The sequence below is a fragment of the Anabrus simplex genome, chromosome 5 (assembly GCF_040414725.1).
Source record: "Anabrus simplex isolate iqAnaSimp1 chromosome 5, ASM4041472v1, whole genome shotgun sequence".
Taxonomy (NCBI): Eukaryota; Metazoa; Arthropoda; class Insecta; order Orthoptera; family Tettigoniidae; genus Anabrus; species Anabrus simplex.
This window is the reverse complement of record NC_090269.1, coordinates 30,850,359-30,878,045: the sequence shown is the minus strand read 5'-3', so window position 1 is coordinate 30,878,045 and position 27,687 is coordinate 30,850,359. Positions and strand designations below refer to the sequence as shown.

The 27,687-nt window shown below is 40.7% G+C and overlaps 1 protein-coding gene across 1 annotated transcript in view; it reads left to right on the top strand.

The window, feature by feature from the left end:
- pigeon (protein) overlaps window positions 1-27,687 on the top strand; it is a 251,647-nt gene that overhangs the window by 97,521 nt on the left and 126,439 nt on the right. The gene's annotated exons all lie outside the window — the stretch shown is intronic.

The following is a 27,687-nucleotide window of genomic DNA, read 5'->3' as shown; positions in this document are numbered from 1 at the left end:
ATCAAACAAATCTATTAATTTTCTAGACATAACAATAAACAGATTACCTTCCTCATTATCATATATGATTTACAGAAAACCCACACATACAGCTAATACCATAAAACAAGACTCTTTTCACCCACAGTCACATAAACGTGCTTCATACAACAGTATGGTTAACCGCGCCTTCAAAATTCCGCTATCAAAGGATAACTTAAATAAAGAACTAAACATCATCCGCTCTATTGCCAAATTTAACGGTTATAATTCTTATTTTATTGAACAAATCATTAACAAATTTAGACACCGCCCTAACACAACACTCTTAAAAGATATTCCCAAACCAGCTGCTTACACCACATTCACATTCAATGCAAATACCTATAGTATAGCTAATGTCTTCAAAAAACATAATACTATGATTTCTTTTCGAACTAATAATAGAAACCTTGAATTATTACATAATTCCCACTCCTTAAATAGAACAAGTGTCTTTTCTAAATCAGGCGTATACCGTTTTAAGTGCCACAACTGTAATTCTTCATACATAGGTCAAACTGGTCGCAACTTCAAAATTAGGTACTTTGAACACGTTAATGCAATAAAGCACAACAGATTTTCGGCAGTGGGACAACACATACATGACACAAAACATGCTTTCACTACAATAAACCAGGATATTGAAATTCTCAGCACTCTAAATAAAGGCCCTCTCCTAGACATCACCGAAAACTGTTTTATACACCTTGACCAGTTTTTCAATCCAAATCTTAATCTGAATGATATTTCTGAGAAACCCAATCCCCTTTTCGATTTTCTCATCTCCTTTTTAAATACCCTGAAGTCAACAAATAAGGAATCAATCTTTCACAATTTACACAATACCCTCTCATGCCACTTCCCCCTTCCGCAACACCCCCCTTAATCCTCCTCAGTTCTCCCCCTTCTCACCCAAGGGGCTCTGAACTTCGGAGCGTGGGTTGGCGACCACGGGGCCCTTAGCCGAGTCCTGGCATTGCTTCCACTTACTTGTGCCAGGCTCCTCACTTTCATCTATCCTGTCCGACCTCCCTTGGTCAACTCTTGTTCCTTTCCGACCCCGACGCTTTTAGGTTTCCGAGGGCTAGGGAGTTTTTCATTTTCACGCCCTTCGTGGCCCTTATCTTCTTTTGGCTGATATCTTCATTTTTTCGAAGTATCGGATCCCTTCCATTTTTCTTTCCTTCCCACCCTCCATCCCCCAGAGGTTCTGAACTTCGGAACGTGGGTTGGCGACCACGGGGGTCCTTAGCTGAGTCCTGGCATTGCTTCCACTTACTTGTGCCAGGCTCCTCACTTTCATCTATCCTGTCCGACCTCCCTTGGTCAACTCTTGTTCCTTTCCGACCCCGACGCTTTTAGGTTTCCGAAGGGCTAGGGAGTCTTTCATTTTCACGCCCTTCGTTGGCCCTTGTCTTCTTTTGGCTGATATCTTCATTTTTCGAAGTATCGGATCCCTTCCATTTTTTCTTTCCTTCCCACCCTCCATCCCCCAGGGGCTCTGAACTTCGGAACGTAGGTTGACGACCACGGGGGCCCTTAGCTGAGTCCTGGCATTGCTTCCACTTACTTGTGCCAGGCTCCTCACTTTCATCTATCCTGTCCGACCTCCCTTGGTCAACTCTTGTTCCTTTCCGACCCCGACGCTATTAGTTTTCCGAGGGCTAGGGAGTCTTTCATTTTCACGCCCTTCGTGGCCCTTGTCTTCCTTTGGCTGATATCTTCATTTTTCGAAGTATCGGATCCCTTCCATTTTTTCTTTCCTTCCCATCCTCCATCCCCCAGGGGCTCTGAACTTCAGAGCGTGGGTTGGCGACCACGGGGCCCTTAGCTGAGTCCTGGCATTGCTTCCACTTACTTGTGCCAGGCTCCTCACTTTCATCTATCCTGTCCGACCTCCCTTGGTCAATTCTTGTTCTTTTCCGACCCCGATGCTATTAGGTTTGCGAGGGCTAGGGAGTCTTTCATTTTCACGCCCTTCGTGGCCCTTGTCTTCCTTTAACCGATATCTTCATTTTTCGAAGTGTCGGTTCTTTTTCTTTTTTCTTCGAATTAGTATTATATTAAGGATTGTTGCCCAATTGTATTTCCTCTAATAACAATAACCACCACCACCACCACCACCATCACCACCCTCTAATTAACGTCCCCCCTTTCTCTATTTATCATTTCTTTATCAATTACTACGGCAAGTTGTTTCGAGTTGAACCTCGTATTTCTTTCATTATTTCTTCCTATTTTTTAAATATATTTTTTATTTGGCTTTATTCTTTTTTAACGTTTTAAATTATTTTATAAAACCTATATATCCACTTTGAAATTTGACGAAATTAAATCCTACGCTGTTTTCCTAGGACTTCATTCACGTCACCTTTTGCTCTTCGGCCGGAGAAACAAATGCCTACAAGACCTGCCTAGCAACGACTTTACATAAGCGAATATTTGACCTGCTTATGAACTTCAGCTATATTTGTTTTCGGCGCAAGATAGTGATGTTCTGTTTACTCTCTTGACTGTGATTATTGTGTTTTGAACATTTACTGAATTGCTACGTTATGATACAATGTTAATTTTTTGCCTGTATTCAATGTGCTAGTTGTTGTAAGATCTTCGCAAATTGGCTGATGATGACACTTAAAATGTGTTGAAACCGGTCCCATTAAACAGGTTGTAACTACTTTTTACCATCTTATTACGGAGTATTGAAAGGTGGATCCTAACCTATAATATTGTACATCTTAAGGCTTGGTTATCGGTCTCCAAGTCAAATTTGACATGTTCCAGATTGAGACGGAACTTTTCTAAAGCAAATAAGACTGCCAAACCTTCAAGCTCATAGATGGAATATTTGGCTTCTTGAGCCGATAGAGTCCTAGATGCATAGGCGATGGGTCGTCTCCCTAGTTCAGTCTCTTGAAGAAGGACTGCAGCTACCGCCGACGACGACGCGTCGGTTTGGACGATGAATTTCTTGGAGAAATCGGGCATAGCCAGAACAGGGGCATTACACAGAGCTAATTTGAGATCTTCAAAAGCGGCTTGTTGAGAAGGTCCCCACTCAAATTTGACGCCTTTCCTACGAAGTAAGTTCAAGGGCGCCGCTCTATTGGCGAAATTTGGAATAAATTTCCTGAAGAAATTCACCATACCAATGAACCTAGCAATACCTTTGATGTCCTTGGGAGGCTTGAAATCATGGATGGCCTGTGTTCCAGAGTGATCGACTGCAACACCATCAGGCGGCACAATATGCCCTCGGAATGACATGGAGGGCTCAGCGAAGGCAACCTTGGACAACTTCACAGTTAACCCAGCCTTACGGAGGCGATTGAGGACTTCTCGCAGATGATCTAGGTGTTCTTCGAAGGTCTCCGAAAATACGACGACTTCATCAAGATAGTGGTACAAGTACTCAAACTTGATGTCAGAGAAGACCCTGTCTAGCAGTCTAGTGAGTACAGCTGCTCCCGTGGGGAGCCCGAAAGGCACGCGGTTGTATTCATACAAATTCCAATCCGTGGCAAACGCTGTAAGATGTTTAGATTCTTCAGCCAGAGGAATTTGATTATAGGCCTGATTCAGATCCAAGATGGTAAAGAACTTAGCCTTCCGAAACCATGAAAAACAAGAGTGAAGGTCTGGAAGGGGCACAGATTGTAACACCACCTTCCGATTGAGAGCCCTATAATCAATCACAGGCCTGAAGCCACCTTGGGGTTTCAGGACTAGAAAAATAGGCGAAGAATACGCCGACTTAGAGGGGCGAATAATACCATCCTTTAACATTTGATCGATGATTTCTTTCAATGCCTTCATTTTCGGTGGAGATAGCCTATAAGGTGGAAAACGGACAGGAATCGAATCCGTGACCTCAATTTTGTATTCAATAAGGTCAGTAACACCAAGGGTATCCGAGAACACCTCTGGAAACGACTGACACAGCTTACGAATACTATCAGCCTGCTCCTCAGGTAGATGTCTAAGATCTAACAACATCTCATCCTGGGTAGGCGAAACAGATGAACATGTTACAGAACTACATTTTAACAAAGGGATTTTGGAATTACTATCGAATTTGAAAGAGCACGACTTGCTCTGAAGGTCGAGCACTAGACCGGTGTGAGAAATGAAATCAGCTCCCAATATAATGGGGCAAGACAAGTGCTTGGCCACAAACAGTTTAAATTTCCAAGTAAATTTAGATATACGAATTTTGGCATACAGAAAACCTAAAGTTTCTAATGGAGAGGAATTTGCGGAAACATATTGAACCAAAGTCGAACAAAAATCAGGAAGACTACAAACAGTTTTCAATTTGGAGTACCATTCAGCCGAAATAATAGAACAAACACTGTCAGAATCTAATAGAGCTGTTACAGGTTCATTATTTAATTCAATTTTGAGAAAAGGCACAGGTGCGGGGGTATCCGCCGCAATCCTAAGACATTCTTTGGGACCTTCAAAAGATAAATTTGAAGGCTGAGTTTTCCCTGAAATTTCGATATGTTTACTTGGGGCTGAGCCTCGGGAAAATGGGTTAGCCGACTCAGCCGAGGCCACTAGTCACTTATGATTGTTGGTGGAGGTTGCACCCGAAGTTGAGCAGGAGGGGGTGCTGTTAGCATTAGGGCAGTTCTTGGCAATATGGGAGAACGCACCGCATTTAAAGCAGCCTTGGGATGAACCTGCTCCATTATTAGTCCTACTAGATTTGATCAATGGACATTTATTGCGAAGATGGTCAGGCGACCCGCAAGCGTAACATTTACGGGGTGTGATGGATCGGCGAGGATGAGGCCGAAAACTACTAGAGGATGGAGGGGGTTCTTTCGCGACACGCAGTGTATCGGCGTATCTAACTCCTTCGGCTGAGACAGCCATAGCCTCTAACTTGGCAAAAGTTTGCGGACGCGACGCAAAACACAAGTATGAGCGGTATGATGGAGAAATACCTTCCACTATGGCCTGAACAATTTGATCTTCGGGAAAATGAAGGGCAAATACCCTAGTGTAAAACTTAATGTCTTGGATGAAGACTGCTAAATTTTCATCCAACCGTTGTACTCGGTAGTAGTACTTTTGAATGAGCGATGACCTAGCTCGGGCGGGGATAAAATTTGCCAACAGATGGGCATGGAAGTCTTCTATGGATGACTGTTCCGCAATTGCCCTAACTATTTTGTTGAGAGGACACCAATGGAATAAGGGTAAATTATCTGAAGGGTTTGACACGGAGACAGAGAAAAAACAAGGGCATGATCTTGGAATTCAACTAAAAACCTTAAGAAAGCAATAACATCAGTAGTGGAGTTAACAGAAAACTTGGAAATACCTCTAAGTAACATAGCTAATGGATGGGGTAAACTGCTGAAACCAGGTGACATAGTAGAAGGGGGCCTAAGTGGCGGAGAAGCAGATTCCGAAGGTGTCCTATTTAACACAAAGGGTGGAATGGACGTGCGACGATCGGACTCGGTTCCTAATGGGGCAGATGTTCGTTGTGTAGTCGCCTCAGTACTACTTCCTTCCTCTTTAGAGGAATCCTCCACATTTACAATATTTACTACCATAGGCTGGTCGACTTTAGGAATAGCAGATCCAGATAACAAATGGCTAACTTTGCTAGACATTTTAGACAAGTTTTCGGCAAGGGCATTAGCTTCCTTACCCTGAAGGTCATTTAACTTCAGAGACAATAGATCACACACCCTATTATAAAAATGGTACAACCTAGCCTGTACTCTTTTGAGTTGATTAGGAGATGGATCACTTACTTAAAAAAAACTAACTACAGTTGCCAGCTCAGTAGTATTATCATTGATCGTGGAGAGAGCGTCGTCAATGTCTTTTTCTCCCAAAGTCGGGATGGTAATAGGTAAATCAAGGGAATCTTTTAGCTTTTTAGTGTCTATCACAACCGTGCCTCCAGATTGAACATTTCTAATGGTTAATTCATAAATTAATTCCTCCTTGCGCAAGTAGCCGGGGTGGAGGACTTCGCGAGAGCCGGACATGATGACAAAAAAATTAAAAGTTTTGAAAAATTAGAAAGAAAAGTCCAGCGACAGAGAAAATTGTTAGAGTTCGAAAGCAAAGCAATGTTTAGCCGTCAAAAGGGGCTAAATTGAGACCCATTCAACCACGCTCTGCTACCACTTGTTACGGAATTATCCGTGGTAGTTAGAGGTGAAAGAAGGTGCTGGGTGGAATAGGTCTCAACAACGAAATTAAAATTAATTTAAAATTTAACAAAGGTTATATTTTCTTTTCGAGATCAAGAAATAACAAGTATAACAGGAACTCAGTTATATATCAACAAGTTAAGAATGTACAATTACAGTTTATTAATGGATTTTGGGCTTCGAGCCCCAGATTCACAATCCCTGAGCAATGAGCCCAACTTTACTTATACACAAGGTTCAACAAAGGGGCAGAAAACCCCAATCATACCAAGGAGCATTTGCTCCCAATTACCCAGTTAAGCCTGCTCGAGGCACACAGAAAATACAATTTAAGAAAGAGCAACCCGCTTTCAAAGTTCAAGCCTATTCAAAGGCCACACCAAACTCTACCTTCAAGCTGCCCTCCAGGCACACAAGAACAGGGGTAAAAAATACCCAACCTACTGAGGCCTATTCACTAAAGAAACAGGACAATAACATGGCCCCAAAATACCAACTTGAGTGGAGGCGTAACTTGCACTCCTAATACACCTTTTTAAAACCTATTTGGCTCTTAGGCCGCTTATGCAAGGGCTAATCCCATACTACGGAGGTGACACGATAGGAAAATTTATTACATTATGAAGCGAAGAAAAACGGTTATGAAAACGTAGTCACCTCAAAAACAATATGAGAGGGAGCTCGAGAGGGTTAGGCACTCTCTATCCCAATTTGTAGTTAAAGAGACGGAATTTATACCAAGTGTCTTTTACATTTTAAAGGAAGGTTACATGATAAAAGTTTTGAACCTGCCCCGAGGGTTAAACTGCTGAGCTAGCAAGAAATGAAGTTATTAAAAGGCCATTACCTTATGGAAGAACTGCTGCCTGAAGGAAGAGGCGCTTCCCGCCCCCTGCTACATAATCACACTAGGAAAGATGTTACTGAAGTGGCCCGGAGACCAGAAAATCAGCAGTTTAAATACCCTCATGGAACATTCGAGACCTTTCAAGAATGAGAACCCACACCCCCCTCAATTTTATTGGCTAGGATCAAGCAACATATCCATATCGGAGAAGACATACGTTATTGGTCAAAAATTAATTAGAGAAATTCGGGATTGGCTAAATTCAAAACAAGCGGAAAGAGAGGGGTTATACTGCCAACCCAAAAAATGACTGAAAGAAATTTAACAAAGAACAAACTTACGAACACAAAATTTCTCAGAAAACAGTTCCTTCACTTCGCACCAGGGTGCACAATTGTAGTTCTTCAGTAGTGCCATCTAGAAGAGAATGTTCACACTTCTCACTACAGAGAAAACAAATATAAATCGAAAAAGACACAGTTCAGAACTCTTCAAAATTTACAATAGCGACATCTTCTGAGAAACTTTAGAATTAACATGGCTGTTAAAGTTCAGGCTTCCTCCAGTAGAGGAGTTTCAACTGGCGCAATGTTTGAATTAGCGGCACGGAGGTGTACCGCCCGGTACAATTATTATTGTTATTATTATTATTATTATTATTATTATTGTACCGGGCGGTACACCTCTACACCGTTTATTTAAAAGTTGCGCCAGTTGAAACTCCTCTTCTGGAGGAAGGTTGAACTTTATCTATTCTATTAATTCTCTACTTTCTCAGAAGATGTCACCACGTGGAAAATTTTGAGTTTTTGAACTGTGTCACTTTTGATGTGTTTTTGTTTCGCTTGAAGTAAGAAGTGTGAACTTTCTCTTCTAGAGGACACTACTGAAGATCAACAATAGCGCACCCTAGTGCGGAGTCAAAGAACTATTTTGTTGGAGAAATTTTTATTTCAAAAGTTTGTTTCTTGTTAAATTTCTTTCTGTTTAAGTTGGCTGTATACCCCTCTTTTTCCCCTTGTTTAAGATTTATCCAATCCCGAATTTCTTTTAGTAATTTCTGACCAATCTGGTGTATCTTCCCCCAACTTGTATCTGTTGCGGGGTCCTATCCAATAAAAACATTGTGGGCGGGTGTTTTCATTCCCCTAACGCCTAGAAACTTCCGCGAGAGTATATAAACTGCTGATTTTAGGGTCTCCGGGCCACTTCTGTTCCATCTTTCAGTGTATTAAGTACATAGCAGGAGGCGGGAAGCGCCTCTTTCCTCGGCGGCGGTCAACAATAAGGTAATGGCCGATTAATAAATTCTTTCTTTTCTTGCTCAGCAGTTTAACTTTCGGGGCGGGTTCTAAGCGTTCAACCATGTAACCTCTTCCTAAAATGTAAAAACTACTGGTATCTATTCTATTTTAAAACGACATATCGGGATAGAGAGTGCTTAACCCTCTCGAGCTCCCACTCACATCGTCTTGAGGTGAACTTATTCTCTCAACCAATTCTTCCGTAATGTAATGTAAATTGCTATTACGTCACCTCTGTAGTATGGGATTAGCCCTTGCATCAGTGGCCTAAGAGCCAAAGTAGGTCTTAAAAACCAAGTGTATTAGGAGTGCAAGTTCGCCTCCTCTCAAATTGTTTTAGAGGTCATTTAATTAACCTGCTTTTCATTTAATAGACCTCAGTAGATTGGGTATTTTACCCCTGTGTTTATGTCCGTTGAGGACAACTTGAAGGTGGAGTTTGGTGTGGCCTAGGAGAGGCTTAAATTAAAGAGCGTGTGGCTCTTTTGGAAACGGAGTGTTGTATGCCTCGAGGAGGCTTTACTGTGTAATTTGGAGCAAGGGCTCCAGGGTTTGATTGGGGTCTTCTGCCCCTTTGTTAAAATTTGTATATCGGAAAGTTGGGCTAGTTGCTCAAAAATTGTGAACTCAGGGCTCGAAGCCCAAACTCTGTAATCCCTGTAATTGTACATTTCAAATTGTGTTTCGGCTACTAAGTACCTGTTCTTTGTTATTACTTAATATTGAAAAGGAAATATAACCTTGTTAACTTTTACATTAACTTTGATTCCGTAGTTTGAGACCCATTCACGCCCGCACTTTCTTACACCTCTACCTACCACCAAAACCCGGTAACAAGTGGTAGCAGAGCGTGGTTGAATGGGTCTCAATTTAGCCCCTTTTGACGGCTAAACATTGTTTGTTCCGAACTCTAACCATTTTCTCAGTTGCTGGAATTTTTTGATTTTTTCCAAGTTGTTCTGTCATCATGCCCGGCCCTCGCGATGTTCTCCTTCTTAACTATTTGCGCAAGGAGGAGTTGATCTATGAATTGACTATTAGAAATGTACAATCTGGAGGCACGGTTGCAGTAGACACTAACAAGCTTAGAGAGTCCCTTGATTTGCCCATTTCCATCCCCAATTTGGGAGAGAAAGAAATTGACGACTCTCTTTCCACGATCACGGAGAATATTACTGGGCTAGCTTCTGTAGTTAGTTTTTTTGATGAAAATGATCCGTCTCCAAATCAAATTAAGCGTGTGCAAGGCAGGCTATATCATTTTTCGAATAGGGTTAACGATCTGTTGTCTCTAAAACTGAATGATGTTCAGAGGAAGGAAGCTAGTACGCTCCTGGAAAATATTTCCGAATTATCTAGTAAGGTCACTCAATTGTTAACTGGGGAAGTTCCTCCCAAATCTGATCAACCCACCATAGTGAATCCAGGTAGTGAGGAAGCGCCTCCCAAGGGAGAAGTTAATAGGATAACCGTTGCTGCTCAAACTATCCCTGCCCCATTGGACAACGAATCTGAACGTCGTGCATCATTGAGTAACATCCGTTCTGAATTGACTTCCTTGCCATTGAAACCTTTACCTACTATGTCACCCGGGTTTAGCAGCTTGCCTCATCCATTGGCAATGTTGCTAAGAGGTATCTCTAAGTTTTCGGTCAACACCACCAGTGAAGTTATTTCTTTCTTAAGGTTTTTAGTTGAATTTCAGGATCATGCCCTCGTATTTTCGCTTTCCCCTTGTCAAATTTTACAAATAATCTATCCTTATGCTATTGGTGTTCTCTCAGATAAAATAGTAAGAGCCATAGCTGAACAGTCATCTATCGAAGATTTCCATGCACATCTGCTTGCAAATTTTATTCCTGCCCGCGCGAGGTCATCTCTTATTCAGAAATACTATTATCGGGTACAGCGCTTGGATGAAAACCTGGCAGACTTCATCCAAGATATTAAGTTTTATACCAGGGTGTTTGCTCTTCACTTCCCTGAGGATCAAATTGTACAAGCTATTGTGGAAGGCATTTCACCATCTTATAGGTCATACTTGTGTTTTGCGGCGTGCCCGCAAACTTTCTCTGAACTTGAAGCGTTGGCCGTCTCAGCGGAAGGAGTTAGATACGCCGATTCTTTGCGTGTAGCGAAAGAACCCCCGCCTTCCTTTAGTAACACTCGGCCTCCACCTCGCCGACCAGTCACGCCCCGTAAATGTTATGCTTGCGGGTCGCCTGACCATCTTCGCGATAAATGTCCATTAGTCAAAAGTAGTAGGGCAAATAATGGAGCTGGTTCAGCACAAGGCTGTTTTAAATGTGGGGCCTTCTCACATATCGCCAAGAATTGCCCAAACTCAAATAGCACCCCCTCCTGCTCAACTTCTGGTGCAAATTCCACCTATGCCAATAATAAAAAGTGACTAGTGGCTTCGGCTGAGTCGACTAATCCATCTTCCCGAGACTCAGCCCCTAGTAAACAGATTGTAAATGCAGAGAACGATCAGCCTTCAAGTTCATCTTTTGAATGCCCTAAAGAATGTCTTAGGATTGCGGCGGATACCCCCGCACCTGTTCCTTTTCTTAAGATTGAGGTAAATAACGAGCCTATAACAGCTCTCTTAGATTCAGGTAGTGTTTGTTCGATTATTGCGGCTGAATGGTATTCTAAATTGAAAACGGTTTGTAAACTTCCTGACTATGTCTCTTCTCCTGTTCAATACGTTTCGGCTAATTCATCTCCATTAGAAATTCTAGGTTCCTTACTGGTCAAAATTCGTGTTTTTAAGTTTACATGGAAAGTTAAATTGTTTGTGGCCAAGCAATTGTCTTGCCCCATTATATTGGGAGCTGACTTTATTTCTCACACTGGTCTTGTGCTCGATCTGCAGTCTAGGTCGTGCACATTCAAATTTGCTTCTAGTTGTAAAATCCCACTATTAAAGTGTAATTCTGTGTCATGTTCTTCTATTTCGCCTATCCAGGATGAGATGTTGTTAGACCTTAGACATCTACCTGAGGAGCAGGCTGATAGTATTCGCAAACTGTGTCAGTCGTTTCCCGAGGTGTTCTCTGATACTCTTGGTGTCACTGACCTTATTGAATACAAAATTGAGGTTACGGATTCGATTCCTGTCCGTTTTCCACCGTATAGGCTATCTCCACCTAAAATGAAGGCTCTGAAGGAAATCATCGATCAGATGTTGAAGGACGGTATTATTAGGCCCTCTAAGTCAGCGTATTCTTCGCCTATTTTTCTAGTACCAAAACCCCAAGGAGGTTTCAGGCCTGTCATTGATTACAGGGCTCTCAATCGGAAGGTGGTGTTACAATCTGTGCCCCTTCCCGACCTTCATTATTGTTTTTCATGGTTTCGTAAGGCCAAGTTCTTCACCATCTTGGACTTAAATCAGGCCTATAATCAAATTCCCCTTGCCGAAGAGTCTAAACACCTTACAGCGTTTGCCACGGACTGGAATTTATACGAATACAACCGCGTGCCTTTCGGGCTCCCCACGGGGGCAGCTGTGCTCACTAGGCTACTAGATAGGGTCTTCTCCGACATCAAATTCGAGTACTTATATCACTACTTAGATGATGTCGTAGTATTTTCAGAGACCTTTGAAGAACACCTAGATCATCTGCGAGAAGTTCTCGATCGCCTTCGTAAGGCTGGGTTAACTGTTAAGTTGTCCAAGGTTGCCTTCGCTAAGCCCTCTATGTCTTTCCTAGGGCATATTGTGTCACCCGATGGTGTAGCAGTTGATCATTCTAGAACACAGGCCATCCGTGATTTTAAACCTCCCAAGGACATTAAAGGTATCGCCAGGTTCATTGGTATGGTGAATTTCTTCAGAAAGTTCATTCCTAACTTTGCTAATAGAGCGGCGCCCTTAAACCTTCTTCGTAGGAAAGGCATCAAATTCGAGTGGGGACCTTCTCAACAAGCCGCTTTTGAAGACCTTAAATTAGCTCTTTGTAATGCCCCTGTACTTGCTATGCCTGATTTCTCGAAGAAATTCATCGTCCAAACCGACGCGTCGTCGTCAGCAGTAGCTGCAGTCCTTCTTCAAGAGACTGAACTAGGGAGGCGACCCATCGCCTATGCGTCTAGGACATTGTCGGCTCAAGAAGCCAAGTATTCCATCTATGAGCTCGAAGGTTTGGCAGTCTTATTTGCCTTAGAAAAGTTCCGTCTCTATCTGGAACACGTTAAATTCGACCTGGAGACAGATAATCAAGCCTTAAGCTGGGTCTTAGGTAGGCCGCGTCGTACTGGTCGTATAGCCCGCTGGGCTATTCGTATTTCCGCCTTCCAGTTTGATGTTAGACATATCAGAGGTACCGAAAATGTTGTTGCTGATGGACTCAGCCGTATGTTTCATAACGACGTAGAGACCCACGAACCGGTCGACAGTTCATCACCTTCCGAGTCCATACTATCTGGTGTTAATGCCATCTTAACAGATGCTCCCATGCTTTTTAGGGATATTGAGAAATACCAACGTGAAGATCCGACGCTGGCTCCGATAATGGAAACCCTTTCTTCTGGGGAACATGCTGTCCCTTATGTTCTGAGGAATGGTGTTCTATGTTGCCCTTCGAGGCATGATAAGTTGATGAAAGTTGTTGTTCCAGCGGTTCTTGTACCTATGATCTTCAAATACTATCATGAGACCCCATTGGGGGGGCATCTTGGAATCTTTAAAACTCGTGAAAAGATTCGTGAAATGTTCATATGGAAAGGTATGGACGGTGAAATTCGGGAACTTGTAAAAGCTTGTAAATCTTGTTTGATCAGTAAACCCACCATGTCCACTAAAGTAGTCCTTTTGTCTTCTCATCAAGCGTCGCGCCCCATGGAACGCCTGTATATTGATTATGTGGGACCCTTCCCCCAGTCAAAGGGTAATGCCAACAAGTTCATCTTTGTGTGTGTAGATGGTTTTACAAGATTTTCCTGGTTATTTCCGACTAAGCTGGCTACCGCTCAGTCAACTATTACCTGTCTAAATTCTATTTTTGCTTATTTTGGTCCGTGCCAATATATTGTATCTGATAATGCTAAGGCGTTCACATCAAATCTTTTTCGTAAATTCTGTTTTGACTTGTCCATCTCTCATGTAACCACTTCTGCTTATTACCCTCAACCATCTCTGGCTGAACGGGTTAATCGTAATCTCAGGTCCGCACTTATCACCTATCATCATGAAGATCCTTCCAGGTGGGACACGTCCCTGCATTGGTTAGCTTTTGCTTTGAATTCGGCGGTTCATGAATCACACAAATTTACTCCAGCTTCTTTGATGTTTAAGTTCGTTCCCAACACGCCGCTCTCTAACCTCTGGTCTCTGAATGACATTCTGCCCGAGACAATAGATCCGGACAACATTAAAGATCTTTGGAAGAAGGCTAAAGCTAATCTTAAAGTATCTCATGAAAAGGTTAGGGAAAGGTATGATCGTGGACGGAGACCCACCACTTTGAAGGTAGGTGACCAGGTTATGGTCAAAAATTTTGTTCCCGCGGGCAAGCTTGCCCCCAGATTTCATGGGCCTTGTATCATTCTCGATTTTCTTACGCCGGTTACCTTATTGCTAAGTAATCCAGCCACCGAGAGGATATTTAGAGTTCACCTGTCCCAGGTGAAACCGGTGTAATTTCTGTGTTAACTTGCTTCATATTATTCTGAAAGGATATGAAGGTTATATTTTTTTTTGAGTTTCACTTTTAAGGCATTCTGCCCCTTCTATAATATTTTGGTTTTAGATGTAAGCCTTTTGTAAAACCCACCCCGATCCGTTAAACTGCCATCCTGTTCTTGCCACGGCCATTACCACGCTCCCGTCTCCTGCTCCACCTTACACTGTGGCTTCATAATAGTAAATGCCATGGATATCTACACGCCGCTGGCCCCTCAACCTCTCCACAAGCCTGTACCCTCAAAGAAGATGATAGTCCAACACAATTCTGCCGCCTAGCTTTAATGTTTCAGCGCCCCCGCAGCCGCGCAGCGCCGTGCAGCGACTGGGGAGGGGGATGGGCCCCCTCCTCTCCAGCGAGGACGACATGTGCACGGCGAGCCGGAGCTCTCCTCCCGGCCAAGGCTGGCGTGCGGCGCACGACCTGCTACTTGCCCGCAGCCTGTATATGTTCACCGCGGGCGCGGCGTGCTTCTACACCTCTGCTCCCCTCATAGTGCGGGCGAGCGGTATCTCAGGGTACTTGAGGGGTCCGAGCGGCCTCCTTTTGGACGCAAGCTGCAACGGCCGGTCCGGCCATCCAACTTCATCAACATCAACTACATGGACAGTTACTATAAGAGATAACTACCTTTGGGAATTCAACAGCAATATTTGGTGGACCGTGCAAAAAAAAATTTTTCTTCACTTCTAAGTATTAAAAGTTTATCTTCAGAAATTCAAATTCTACAAACTTAAAGACTTTCATGCACCTGCAACAACAACATTTTGAAACTGAATTAAGAAATCTTGTAAATGCTTCTGCTATCTATCTTCGTATCAACATCATTACTTGGACTTTGTTTCAAACTGATTTCATGTGTCACCCCTGGAGGAACTTTTGGGGGGGGAGGTCTGTACCGGGCGGTACACCTCTACACCGTTTATTTAAAAGTTGCGCCAGTTGAAACTCCTCTTCTGGAGGAAGGTTGAACTTTATCTATTCTATTAATTCTCTACTTTCTCAGAAGATGTCACCACGTGGAAAATTTTGAGTTTTTGAACTGTGTCACTTTTGATGTGTTTTTGTTTCGCTTGAAGTAAGAAGTGTGAACTTTCTCTTCTAGAGGACACTACTGAAGATCAACAATAGCGCACCCTAGTGCGGAGTCAAAGAACTATTTTGTTGGAGAAATTTTTATTTCAAAAGTTTGTTTCTTGTTAAATTTCTTTCTGTTTAAGTTGGCTGTATACCCCTCTTTTTCCCCTTGTTTAAGATTTATCCAATCCCGAATTTCTTTTAGTAATTTCTGACCAATCTGGTGTATCTTCCCCCAACTTGTATCTGTTGCGGGGTCCTATCCAATAAAAACATTGTGGGCGGGTGTTTTCATTCCCCTAACGCCTAGAAACTTCCGCGAGAGTATATAAACTGCTGATTTTAGGGTCTCCGGGCCACTTCTGTTCCATCTTTCAGTGTATTAAGTACATAGCAGGAGGCGGGAAGCGCCTCTTTCCTCGGCGGCGGTCAACAATAAGGTAATGGCCGATTAATAAATTCTTTCTTTTCTTGCTCAGCAGTTTAACTTTCGGGGCGGGTTCTAAGCGTTCAACCATGTAACCTCTTCCTAAAATGTAAAAACAACTGGTATCTATTCTATTTTAAAACGACATATCGGGATAGAGAGTGCTTAACCCTCTCGAGCTCCCACTCACATCGTCTTGAGGTGAACTTATTCTCTCAACCAATTCTTCCGTAATGTAATGTAAATTGCTATTACGTCACCTCTGTAGTATGGGATTAGCCCTTGCATCAGTGGCCTAAGAGCCAAAGTAGGTCTTAAAAACCAAGTGTATTAGGAGTGCAAGTTCGCCTCCTCTCAAATTGTTTTAGAGGTCATTTAATTAACCTGCTTTTCATTTAATAGACCTCAGTAGATTGGGTATTTTACCCCTGTGTTTATGTCCGTTGAGGACAACTTGAAGGTGGAGTTTGGTGTGGCCTAGGAGAGGCTTAAATTAAAGAGCGTGTGGCTCTTTTGGAAACGGAGTGTTGTATGCCTCGAGGAGGCTTTACTGTGTAATTTGGAGCAAGGGCTCCAGGGTTTGATTGGGGTCTTCTGCCCCTTTGTTAAAATTTGTATATCGGAAAGTTGGGCTAGTTGCTCAAAAATTGTGAACTCAGGGCTCGAAGCCCAAACTCTGTAATCCCTGTAATTGTACATTTCAAATTGTGTTTCGGCTACTAAGTACCTGTTCTTTGTTATTACTTAATATTGAAAAGGAAATATAACCTTGTTAACTTTTACATTAACTTTGATTCCGTAGTTTGAGACCCATTCACGCCCGCACTTTCTTACACCTCTACCTACCACCAAAACCCGGTAACAATTATTATTATTATTATTATTACATGACGAGCTCAAAGATCTTAGGCCACATTAGCGACGAATCCAGAACACCTGTCTTCAGTTCAGTGCGGTTAGATGCTCGTTGAACATAGATATTTTAAGTGAAGTCGAGATTAAAATAAGTAAATAAATAAATAAATAAATAAGTAAATAAATAAATAAATAAATAAATAAATAAATCAAATGCATTCAAAAAAATAGTGCCGGTCTTATCATGAGAAACAGAGGAGGTACCATCTACTGCAAGAAATCCTGCAAGGAAAGATACCTGGAAAGAGAGGTGTTATCAGGAGACGAATCTTCTGGCTAAAAAACCTCAGAGACTAGACTCACAAGACATCGCCAGAATTACTCCAAGCAGCTCACAACAGAGAAGTCACAGCCAAGATGGTTGCTGACATCCAGATCAGATAGGGACTGGAAGAAGAAGAAACGTGAATCCTTTCAATGTTGTGTCAGGTACAGGGTTTCAAATGGTTGAACAAGAATTAATGTAGGAAGTGACTTCAGTAAAGTAAATGCGTCTTGAGTTGCTACCGCACCGGACAACTGTTTCCCAATGAATTCATGAAGTGGCCAATGATATTCATTGCTCTGTAATACCAGACGTTCATGACACAATGCAGTGTTATTCTTGTGCTGCAACTACAGACATGTGGATGAATGATTTTAAAAAATCATTTTATTTCCCTTATGGTTCACTACATTAATGAGTGGGCAATAAAAAAACAGTTCTTTTAACTTGCCTCTTCCCTAATACTCTGAAGTATGGTGAAAACATCATGAAAGAATTTACCATAGTGTGCTGCGTTAGGAATTTGGCTGCCAGATTTACAAAGGATTACGTTTGCAACAGATCAAGGTGCGAATATTAGGAAGGTCATAACGGTTCACAAGGGCTTTATGTGAATACTTTGTGTAGGGCGTTGTTTAAATACAGTTTTGTGGCACACATACCAGGATGATCTTCTTAATTCTCAGGCGCAGGATGAAGAATACGTAATTAAGGAAACACAGAAAGCTGTCGCATTGAGCATACTCTATATCAGGATATAGAAACAAGATGGAATAACAAGCTAATCATGGTAAAATCTATACATAACCAATACGGGAAAATGATTGAGCTCCTATCGGCTGCAACTGCAGGCAAAAGAGAGAAAGTAGAAAAAGTGAGAAATAAACTGGAAGCATCAGTAAAGAACTCATGCCTGACTTGATTTACTTCCTAGAACCATTCAAAGAAGTCACGGATGGTTTAGAAGGAGATATCAGTCCAACATTATAAAACGTGCTCCTTTGGTTTCATCATCTAGTACTGGATGCGGATGAGGAGGTAGAACACTATCCTGAAATTACGGTGGTGATAAATATTGATTGTTACAACTACATTACAGGATGTTTCAATAAGAATATACATATTTCAAAAGAATATATTTATTAAACTGTAAGAAATACAACTATGAAACTTGGCACACATATTTCCAAATCTCTCAAGTTTAGATTACAGAAGTTCAATATATCCTCCACCAGTGACACAAACAATATCACATCGATACTCAAATTCCTCCCATGCTTGGATAAACATGGCCTTCGTCACTGAAGTTATGGCAGTATAGATCGGGTTCTTCAACTCTTCTAGGTTCCGTAGTTGTGGTAGTACATAAACATTATCCTTAATGAAACCACACAGGAAGAAGTCACAGGGCGTCAAATCCAGCAACCGTGGAGCCCAGCTGAGAAGTGCTAAGTTGCCAGCTCCTTGACAACCAATCCAACGGTTCAGTAGTTTCATTCAGATATTCACGCATTTGGGTCTTCTTGAAAAATGAAGTTGTCCTTGTGCAACATTGGAAACAACCAGTTTTGTAACATAGCAAGATACTGCTGACCGTTAACCATGTTTCCATCAAAGGAGAATGGACCATAAACAGTTGAGTGCAATATCGCACAAAACACACTGACTTTGGGTGAATCTCGTACATGTTCATACATGTGGGTTCTGTAGATCCCAAATTCTAACATTGGGTTTGTTTACCTGCCCACTAACAAGGAGAGTTGCTTCATCACTGAACACGATGCGTTTTGCAAATGTGTTATCATTGTCAATAGCATTATGAATCTTGTTACAAAATTCCACACGTTTATGTTTGTCATTAGGACGCAGAGCTGATAACAGCTGTAACTTGTATGGCTTTTAACCAACTGACATCTGAAAACACACCAAATTGTTGTTGTAGGCTGTTCTAACTCCTGACTGGAACAATGAGTTGATTTTGTATGACTACGTTGGAAAGTGGTTTGAATTCGTGTGCCAGTTTCTTCAGAAATACTAGGGTGGTCAAGACTCTTTCCTTTACATACACATCCTGTGTCTACAAACAGTTGATACCATTTGAGAATATTCCATCCATTCGGAGGATCAATTTGGTACCTCAACCTGAAATGTCTTTGCACTGTAATCACAGAATTACACTTTGCAAACTCGAGAACACAAAATGATTCTGCTGCTTTGCAACCATTTTACATCAAAGTGATGGTAACCAAGCAAAACAGAAGACATCTGACATCACGGCAATGAGTATAAATTAGACAATGTATTTGTTCCTCCAATAACCGAGCCGTGGCACAGCGATCAATAGTTTTTTTTTTTTTTCTAGGGGCTTTATGTCGCACCGACACAGATAGGTCTTATGGCGACGATGGGATAGGAAAGGCCTAGGAGTTAGAAGGAAGCGGCCGTGGCCTTAATTAAGGTACAGCCCCAGCATTTGCCTGGTGTGAAAATGGGAAACCACGGAAAACCATCTTCAGGGCTGCCGATAGTGGGATTCGAACCTACTATCTCCCGGATGCAAGCTCACAGCCACGTGCCTCTACGCGCACGGCCAACTCGCCCGGTGATCGATAGTTTTGAAAAAATAATACTTTGTAATACGTATATTGTTTTTGAAACACCCTGTACTTTCAAAACAATACCTAATGTCTCTTCTGTTTAACTCAGAAGGGAAAGGTGCAAGTTGTTAGTGAAGCAGTACGCCAGTAATTGGCCACTCAGCCAGCCTGGCCGGTACGCCAGCCCTAGCAAGTCCAGCCTGCAAAGGAAACCAAGCCCTGTTAGCCGAGTTGCCTTGATGTGGCCCTCGCGGCTTAACAAGCCCAGCCTAGTTCTGCAGTGCTGTTGCACAGTGCAAGTCTAGCTTAGCTGGCAGACACATGTATGAGCCCAGATAGGCCTGAGACTGCTTATTACTCGTCTAGTGATGATAACATATCCTTTATGGAAGCTTTAACTGTTCAGCCACAGCTTAGCATTAGCATGAATGGAGAGAAACATATGTTTTGCATAAAACCAACCAGGATTACTGTTTTTTGTTTTGGGAGTAAGTTAGTTTGAACCTCATCTTCTAATAGTATTCCATTTCCTCCTTAAACAAATGCTAGTAGTAATATGAACACAGCTGGTAGCTACCCTAGCCAGAATTTATTAGGTTTATTAGGTGCTGTCTTGTCAGGGGCTGAGAAGAATTGGATGCAGGAGAACTGGGATCAATTGATCTGTGTGAAGACAATAGTGCATGAAGATGCAGAGATTGTCCTTGTCCTTTTGTGTTTTCAAATTTGCCCTTGTCTCTTCTTTGTCTTGTTCCCAGTTCCCATATATATTCTTAAGTACAAGTTCCCATCGTTCTTTGTGTGATTTATTACATCACTTGTTTGATCCTTTTCATGACAGTGGATGCCCGCTTAACCAGCCGCCGGTTAACTGTCCAACCAGGCAATTAATGTTGCTTTTGGTTTCCCATAGTTGTGAGCGTCTGCACTGCCTCCCACTCCACCCTGCTTGCAGACAAGATGCAACTTGCTTCATATGGCTTAGCACTTACAAGAGTGGATACCAATTTAGGTCAATTTATGTTTCAAACTATTAATTAAAACATCTTTAATTATAGTACTATAAATTCCTGGACAGGTCCATATTTTAATATTATCAGTCTAAGTGGCCATTATCTGGTCCAGTCCTGAACAGGCCAATTAATAGGGTGTCCATTGGACTTCTTTTCTTCTTCTATATTTTTGTGATGTTCTTAATATTCTACCACCTGCATAAACCTTATATTTTTGTCTTATCACTTTTCCTATATTATTTATCTGGCTTTCTTTTTATCCTACACTTCCCTCTTTCTTGACGAGACTGGGAGGCTGAAAAAAAGAAAATGAATGGGATTGATGAAGAGAAAGCCCAACTATGTGAAGATGATGTGGAGATTGTCTTTGTCCTTTTGTGTTTTCATGTTTATCCTTGTCTCTTCTTCCCACACTGGCCTGTTTCTGTGTCTGTCCTGTTCCTAATATATATTCTTTTCCAAATACCTATCCTTCTGTCCCTAATTTCTTTTGTTGACTTTTGTAAATATATGGTCCCACTTAAGCCTTCATAAACATGTTTGCCATAACAGTACTCAAAAGTTTTATGTTTGGTATTCTTTATCATCATGGCCAATTTCAAATGTTGCAGGAAGATTTTCAAAACCAAAAAGAAATCAAATAAAAATATATGACTTAATATAGATGTAATTAATAGAAGTCTGAAAATGTTGGCATGATTATTAAAATATTATGAAACTCCCCTTCTCCCCTATAATATAAAATTGCACAATATATCCTCTAATGTGTAGAGATTTCAGCTAAAATATTCTTCCCAAATAACTCCTAAACCATTAAAGGTATTGAAAATCTGTTTCCACTTGTAGTAATATTACAAGAGGCTCATAATCGAACTTGATGTATTTTCCCAGAGTGCCGATATCTGCCGAAATAACAATACTAAATTTGGTTTTGTAAATAGAACACAATATTTTTTACATCTAGCATTAGAGTATGGACATTATAAATTCAGAGGTGTTATTTTCAAAGTCTGACAAGTAGTTCTCAACAAAACAGAATGTCTTCAGACATGCTTCATTCATCAGCTGTGAGCTACCCTATTCGAACGAATCGCTAACCAGGCAGCCAAGGCATACACTACTTACTAATCCTAAGCTTGTTGACATCCAGTCTTCCTTCACCCTCTTCTGACAACTACCAGTAAATATTCACTCTAATATGCATATAAATATGTTGTGATTACGTTGTATGGTTTAAAAATGTAACATTTAGATAATGTCACTGAATGTTTGACATTAAACTAAAGATGTATTTATTCGGTAATAACATAACGTGAATAAACAAAAATAGCTAAAGGACCATAATAAGGGGGACAGTGGTTAACACTGCATGTCAGGTTATTATTTATTGCTTCCTTTATTTTGTGGCTGGCCGTTGTTGAACAGCAATGAACAGAAATCACTGAAGCAACAGAAGGCCTTGTTATCATTTAATTTTGTATTATCATCATTTTGGATAAATAAAAACATTTAAAAACTGAATAATTTATGCAAAGCTAATTATTGTATGTAGCTTTCTTATTTAAAAATTATTAAATATTTAGGCCTATAAAGAAATGGACTATGAAGAAGATTTATGTTCTTTTACATTTCCTGATTTAAATTGTATTATTCTGTAAAGTATACAAAGGAATGTGGAATTGTTATACATGACTTGTGAGGCAGCGTGTGCCACGTGTAAGTGGCCCTTTCCTGTCATTTTGTAATATCAACTAAGATGCAAATTCATCAGAAAGGATTATTCTAGATCATTGTCATTGGCCAAAGTACAAGTATTTTTATTGGCCAGTATATTAGGATTTTTAATTGGTGAATGTGGCAAACTGGAGTGTTGCTATTGGTTATTTGTAATCACTTGATTTCCTGTTTGTGGCTCCTCGCGTGTGCGAGTTAATTTGTCCGCGTCTTTGAATTCGGATCACTACACCGGGTGGACACGTTTTGCGTTTTCCAAAATAGAGCATTTGTATGACTTAGCCATTATGCTAGTCTGCAAAGTGTTGTTTTCGGAGGCAGACCTTCTTTTCTAACTCTAGTTGTAATTGTAAGTAACTGTAACACTCTTTCTTGAATAGCGTAATTAAATTTTTTATTCTTTCGAGGTTGCCTCCTTTCATTCCGTAAATTTAACTTTAATGTGAATCTCTGTTAGTGACCGAAGAGCTTAATTGTTTCCCTTACACATCTTTGTTTTGTGTCTCAAGTATCATTTATTCCGCAGTTCATTTATTTGTTCATTTATAATTGTATGTTCATTTTCTCAATAATTATTTGTCTGTTGGGTGTATTGTAAATCTTTTCTCCTCCATAACGCCATATCTTCCCATGGACCTCATAGCGCTTCCAGCACCTTCCACTCTCCTCTCTTAGTTGTCATTTTTAGGCCTGTAAGTGTTCCCTTGTATTTGATTTAATTTTGAGTATTGAAAGATACTCGTTACGTTTCCATGCTCTGATGTGTATTCACCGCCACTGCGTCATTTTACTATTTCCTTATTCATATTATTAAGTGTCTGTATTATTTACAACTATTTCCTTGATTCACATTTTATGTCAATATTATTTTTCAGGTTGAGTATTATTTTTATATCAACATTTATTATTATTTTTAATATTACTATTCTATTTATTATTTATTTGTGTACGCGTGGTCCTCGAAGCAATGCTACATATTTTAAGACTGCCAATTTGACAAAGCTTAACATAACACATGTAGTATATAATTACTGTAACCGTTTTCCAGTGGTTACACGATACACAGTTAAGAAAAGGGGAAAAAAATCAAATTACACGGCACTTAAAACCTTAGCACACAATAAAACCTTGGATGAACTGCGCCAATACAAACAAATAAACATCAGGTTGGGCAATGTGACGACTATAATAAAGGAATGTGGAGTGGGTCTGGGAAACCTCCCAGGGCTATTGGGATACGAAGGTTGTGGGTTTCCAGAAAATTCAACGGTGATCCCTTGATTCCAAGATATTATTTTCCAAAATAAACATTATAAAGAAATTATAATCATTATAAAATATCAAAGCCATTTCTTATTAACAGTGCTGATGTAGTTAATTTTTTATTATTATTAATTATATACAATTGTATCAGCACACACTTTTTTAAAACATAACTGGTTTTCAGACACTATGGTCCATCATGTGTTAGAATTTAAATTTAATTCCACATGAGTGTGTCATCAAAATTAGTTAAAATGAGTTTGAAATGTAGCCCTGTTGACATCAACTGTAAATAAGAAAAAGAAAAACCTATGTAAAAGTATGTAAATAATACATATAAACTTACAATGTTGTTGTAAAAGGTATGGACATACCATAGGAAGGGCTGGCTTTTCCTCGTGCTCAGGCTGTTGGTCGAGGACTAACAAACGTTCAGCTTTAAGTACAAAAACGCGTTGCAAGCACATGATGTTACGTCACCTCAAGGTTACGGTGGAAGCACCTGATGTTACGTCAACTCAAGATTGTAAACAAAATGTTGCTTGTGACTGTTTCATTAAAAATTTTATCTGGATCCCTTGTCTGCACCAAAAATATCTGAATGTTTTCATGTGTATTTAATTCAAATCCATAATTACCCTTAAAAATGAATTTCATGTCCTTTTCGATCCCTGTAAAATGTTTTATATAAGAAGACCTAGGCGAACCTTAAATCAAAGATATCAAGAACATTTCAAGGCAATGAAGTACAACAGATATTCAGCTTTTGCAGAACACATTTACAACAATAACCACACCTTTTTAGTGAATAAGATATCCTGAGTCCACCCAGCTTTCGCTCCTGTAAAGCAAAGTTGGTCTGAAAACAGACCGATGTAAAGGTAGTTTCATCTGGGAGCTGACTTCCTTCTTACAGAATACTGCTGATCGCAACTGCGAGCTCACTGCATTAGCTTTACTACATCTTGATTCAATCTCACTTACTATATTACCATCCTGGGAGAACACACAACCTAAATACTTGAAATTATCGACTTGGTCTAGCTTTGTATCACCAATCTGACATTCAATTCTGTTGAATTTCTTACCTACTGACATCAATTTAGTCTTTGAGAGGCTAATTTTCATACCATACTCATACCCCCAGTATAGTGAACATCTTTTCGGTCGGTACCCTGTCATATGCTCTCTCTAGATCTACGAAACATAAATACAACTGCCTATTCCTCTCATAGCATTTTTCAATTACCTGGCGCATACTGAAAATCTGATCCTGACAGCCTCTCTGTGGTCTGAAACCACACTGGTTTTCATCCAATTTCCTCTCAACGATGATCGCACCCTCCCTTCCAAGATGCCAGTGAATACTTTGCCTGGTATACTAATCAATGAGATACCTCGAGAGTTGTTGCAATCCTTCCTGTTCCCTTGCTTATAGATAGGTGCAATTACTGCTTTTGTCCAATCTGAAGGTACCTTACCAACACTTCACGCTAATTTTACTACTCTATGAAGCCATTTCATCCCTGCCTTCTCACTATACTTCACCATTTCAGGTCTAATTTCATCTATTCCAGCTGCCTTATGACAATGGAGTTTATTTACCATCCTTTCCACTTCCTCAAGCATAATTTCACCATCATTTTCCTCCTTCCCATGAGCTTGGCTGTTCGCAACACCACTAGGATGATTTCCTTTTATGTTGAGAAGATGTTCAGAATATTCCCTCCTCTTCTCCAGTGATTCCCTGGGATCTATTATGAGTTCACCTGAATTACTCAAAACACTGTTCATTTCCTTTTTCCCTCCCTTGCTAAGATTCTTTATTACTGTCCAGAAAGGTTTCCCTGCTTCTTGATCTAGCCTTTCCAGGTTATTACCAAAATCTTCCCATGACTTCTTTTTGGATTCAACAACTATTTGTTTCTTTCATCTACGTACAAATCCCTGTCTGCCTCGGCCCTTGTTTGGAGCCATTTCTGATAAGCCTTCTTTTTATGTTTACAAGCTGCTCTCACTTCATCATTCCACCAAGATGTTCGCCTTTTCCCATCTTTACACACAGTTGTTCCTAGGCATTCCCTTGCTGTTTCTACTCCAGCATCCCTGTATGCCACCCATTCACTTTCTATATCCTGAACCTGCTTACTGTCTACTGTTCGAAACTTCTCACTAATCATATCCATGTACTTCTAATTTCCTCATCCTGGAGATTTTCTACCCTTATTCGTTTTGCAGACAGATTTCACTTTCTCTACCCTAGGCCTAGAGATACTTATTTCACTACAGATCAGATAGTGGTCTGTATCATCGAAAAATCCACTAAAAACTCGTACATTCCTAACAGATTTCCTGAATTCAACGTCTGTTAAGATATACGGTAGTCTATTATGGATCTGGTACCCCTACCCTCCCATGTATAGCAGTGAATAGCCTTGTGCTTGAAGAACGTATTCATAACAGCTAAACCCATACTAGCACAGAAGTCCAGCAAACGCTTCCCATTCACATTAGCTTCCATATCTTCCCCACATTTACCAATCACCCTTTCGTATCCTTCAGTTCTGTTCCCAACTCTCGCATTGAAATTGCCCATTAGCACTATTCTATCCTTGCTGTCGACCCTGACCACGATGTCACTCAGTGCTTCATAAAACTTGTCAACTTCATCCTAATCTGCACCCTCACATGATGAATACACGGGCACAATTCTTGTCCTAATTCCTCCAACTGACAAATCTACCCACATCATTCGCTCATTTACGTGCCTAACAGAAAGTACGTTGCGTGCAATGGTATTCCTGATAAAGAGCCCTACCCCAGACTCTGCCCTTCCTTTTCTAACACCCGTCAAGTACACTTTATAATCTCCTATCTCTTCCTCGTTATCTCCCCTTACCCGAATATCACTTACTCCTAGCACATCCAGATGCATCTTTGCTGACTCAGCCAGTTCTACCTTCTTTCTTCCATAAGCCCCATTAATATTGATAGCTCCCCATCGAATTCCATTTCGTTCGCCGTTTCCAAGGAGTCCCTCGCCTGTCAAATGGGAGTGGGACTCCATTACTCCCATAGGTCCGAGACTTGCTTAAAATGTTGTGAGCTTGGTAAATTCATGAAGCAGGATGCTACCCTACTTGCACATAGTCCAAGTGAGGATCTCTCCTCTAACGGGTTATGGACCACCGGTGAATTGTATCGTCCTAGCCGCCTGAGCACAAGGAGGGCCATGACTCAGAATATGTCCGAGATGCCCACTCCCATTCCATAGCAACTGGTATCCCGACTCTCAGGGCCACTTACTAGGCCACTCAGCCGTTGCCCATGGCTCACGAACTAGGACGTGACTACAGTAACCCACAAACATGAACCAGAACATGGCAAACCCTAATCGTGAACCTTCCATCTTCCAGAATTAGTAAAGACATGCTTCTAGAATCGATGGGGGCCAATGCACCCTGTTCCAAAAGTCCGCATCACAACATTTCCAGAACATTACCAAATATCACTGAATAATAATAATTTACAATCTAGTAGTTACTTAGGTAGATAAAGGGAATACAAATAAAATATTCTACAATAATATTTTACACCATACAGGTTAGGAAGATAAAGGGAATACAAATAAAATATTCTACAATAATATTTTACATCATACAGTAAACATTTCTTTGAAAGAGATTCTCCACAGGTCTCAATTACAAAAATTAATTTGAATAGAAATGAGCTTTGGAAAACTCAGTTACGGAAAATATAATTGTAAAATAGATAATTAAACTTTATACTCACATAAGCAACTTAAAAGACTCAAAGTCTGAAAATTCTAAAAGATATTATATCCAGGAATATCTAACAAGCCATCTAGTTGTACTGGTTCGGGGCATGTCCCCTCAGCAGTTTTCCATCAACTTTACCCTGGATGATATGCTTCTCAATGCCATCTCACCAGATGATATGGCCGAAAAATTTCATTGGATATTTGAGAGTAGGCATGTATTAGGGGCAATCCTTAGTGCCTTCAGAATGTAGTCATTCATTCTTCTTACTACTTCTGTATGTAGCATTCTTCGATAGAACATCATCTTGAAGGATTCGATTCTCCTATTGCAAGCAATATTTTTATATATAGTCCAGGACTAAGAGCCATAGATGTGATAGGAAATACCAAAGTTCTTTGTTTCCTTGGTAATACGATGATCTCTCCATATGTTTTTTAGACCAAACAGTACATTCTTAGCCATACTTATTTTTCTTTAAATTTCACCTTCATTATTTCCCTCATTGGAAATGCAAACTCCTAAGTAGACTATTTCTTCCTTGGGATCTATATTTTTTATAAGTCACACTTG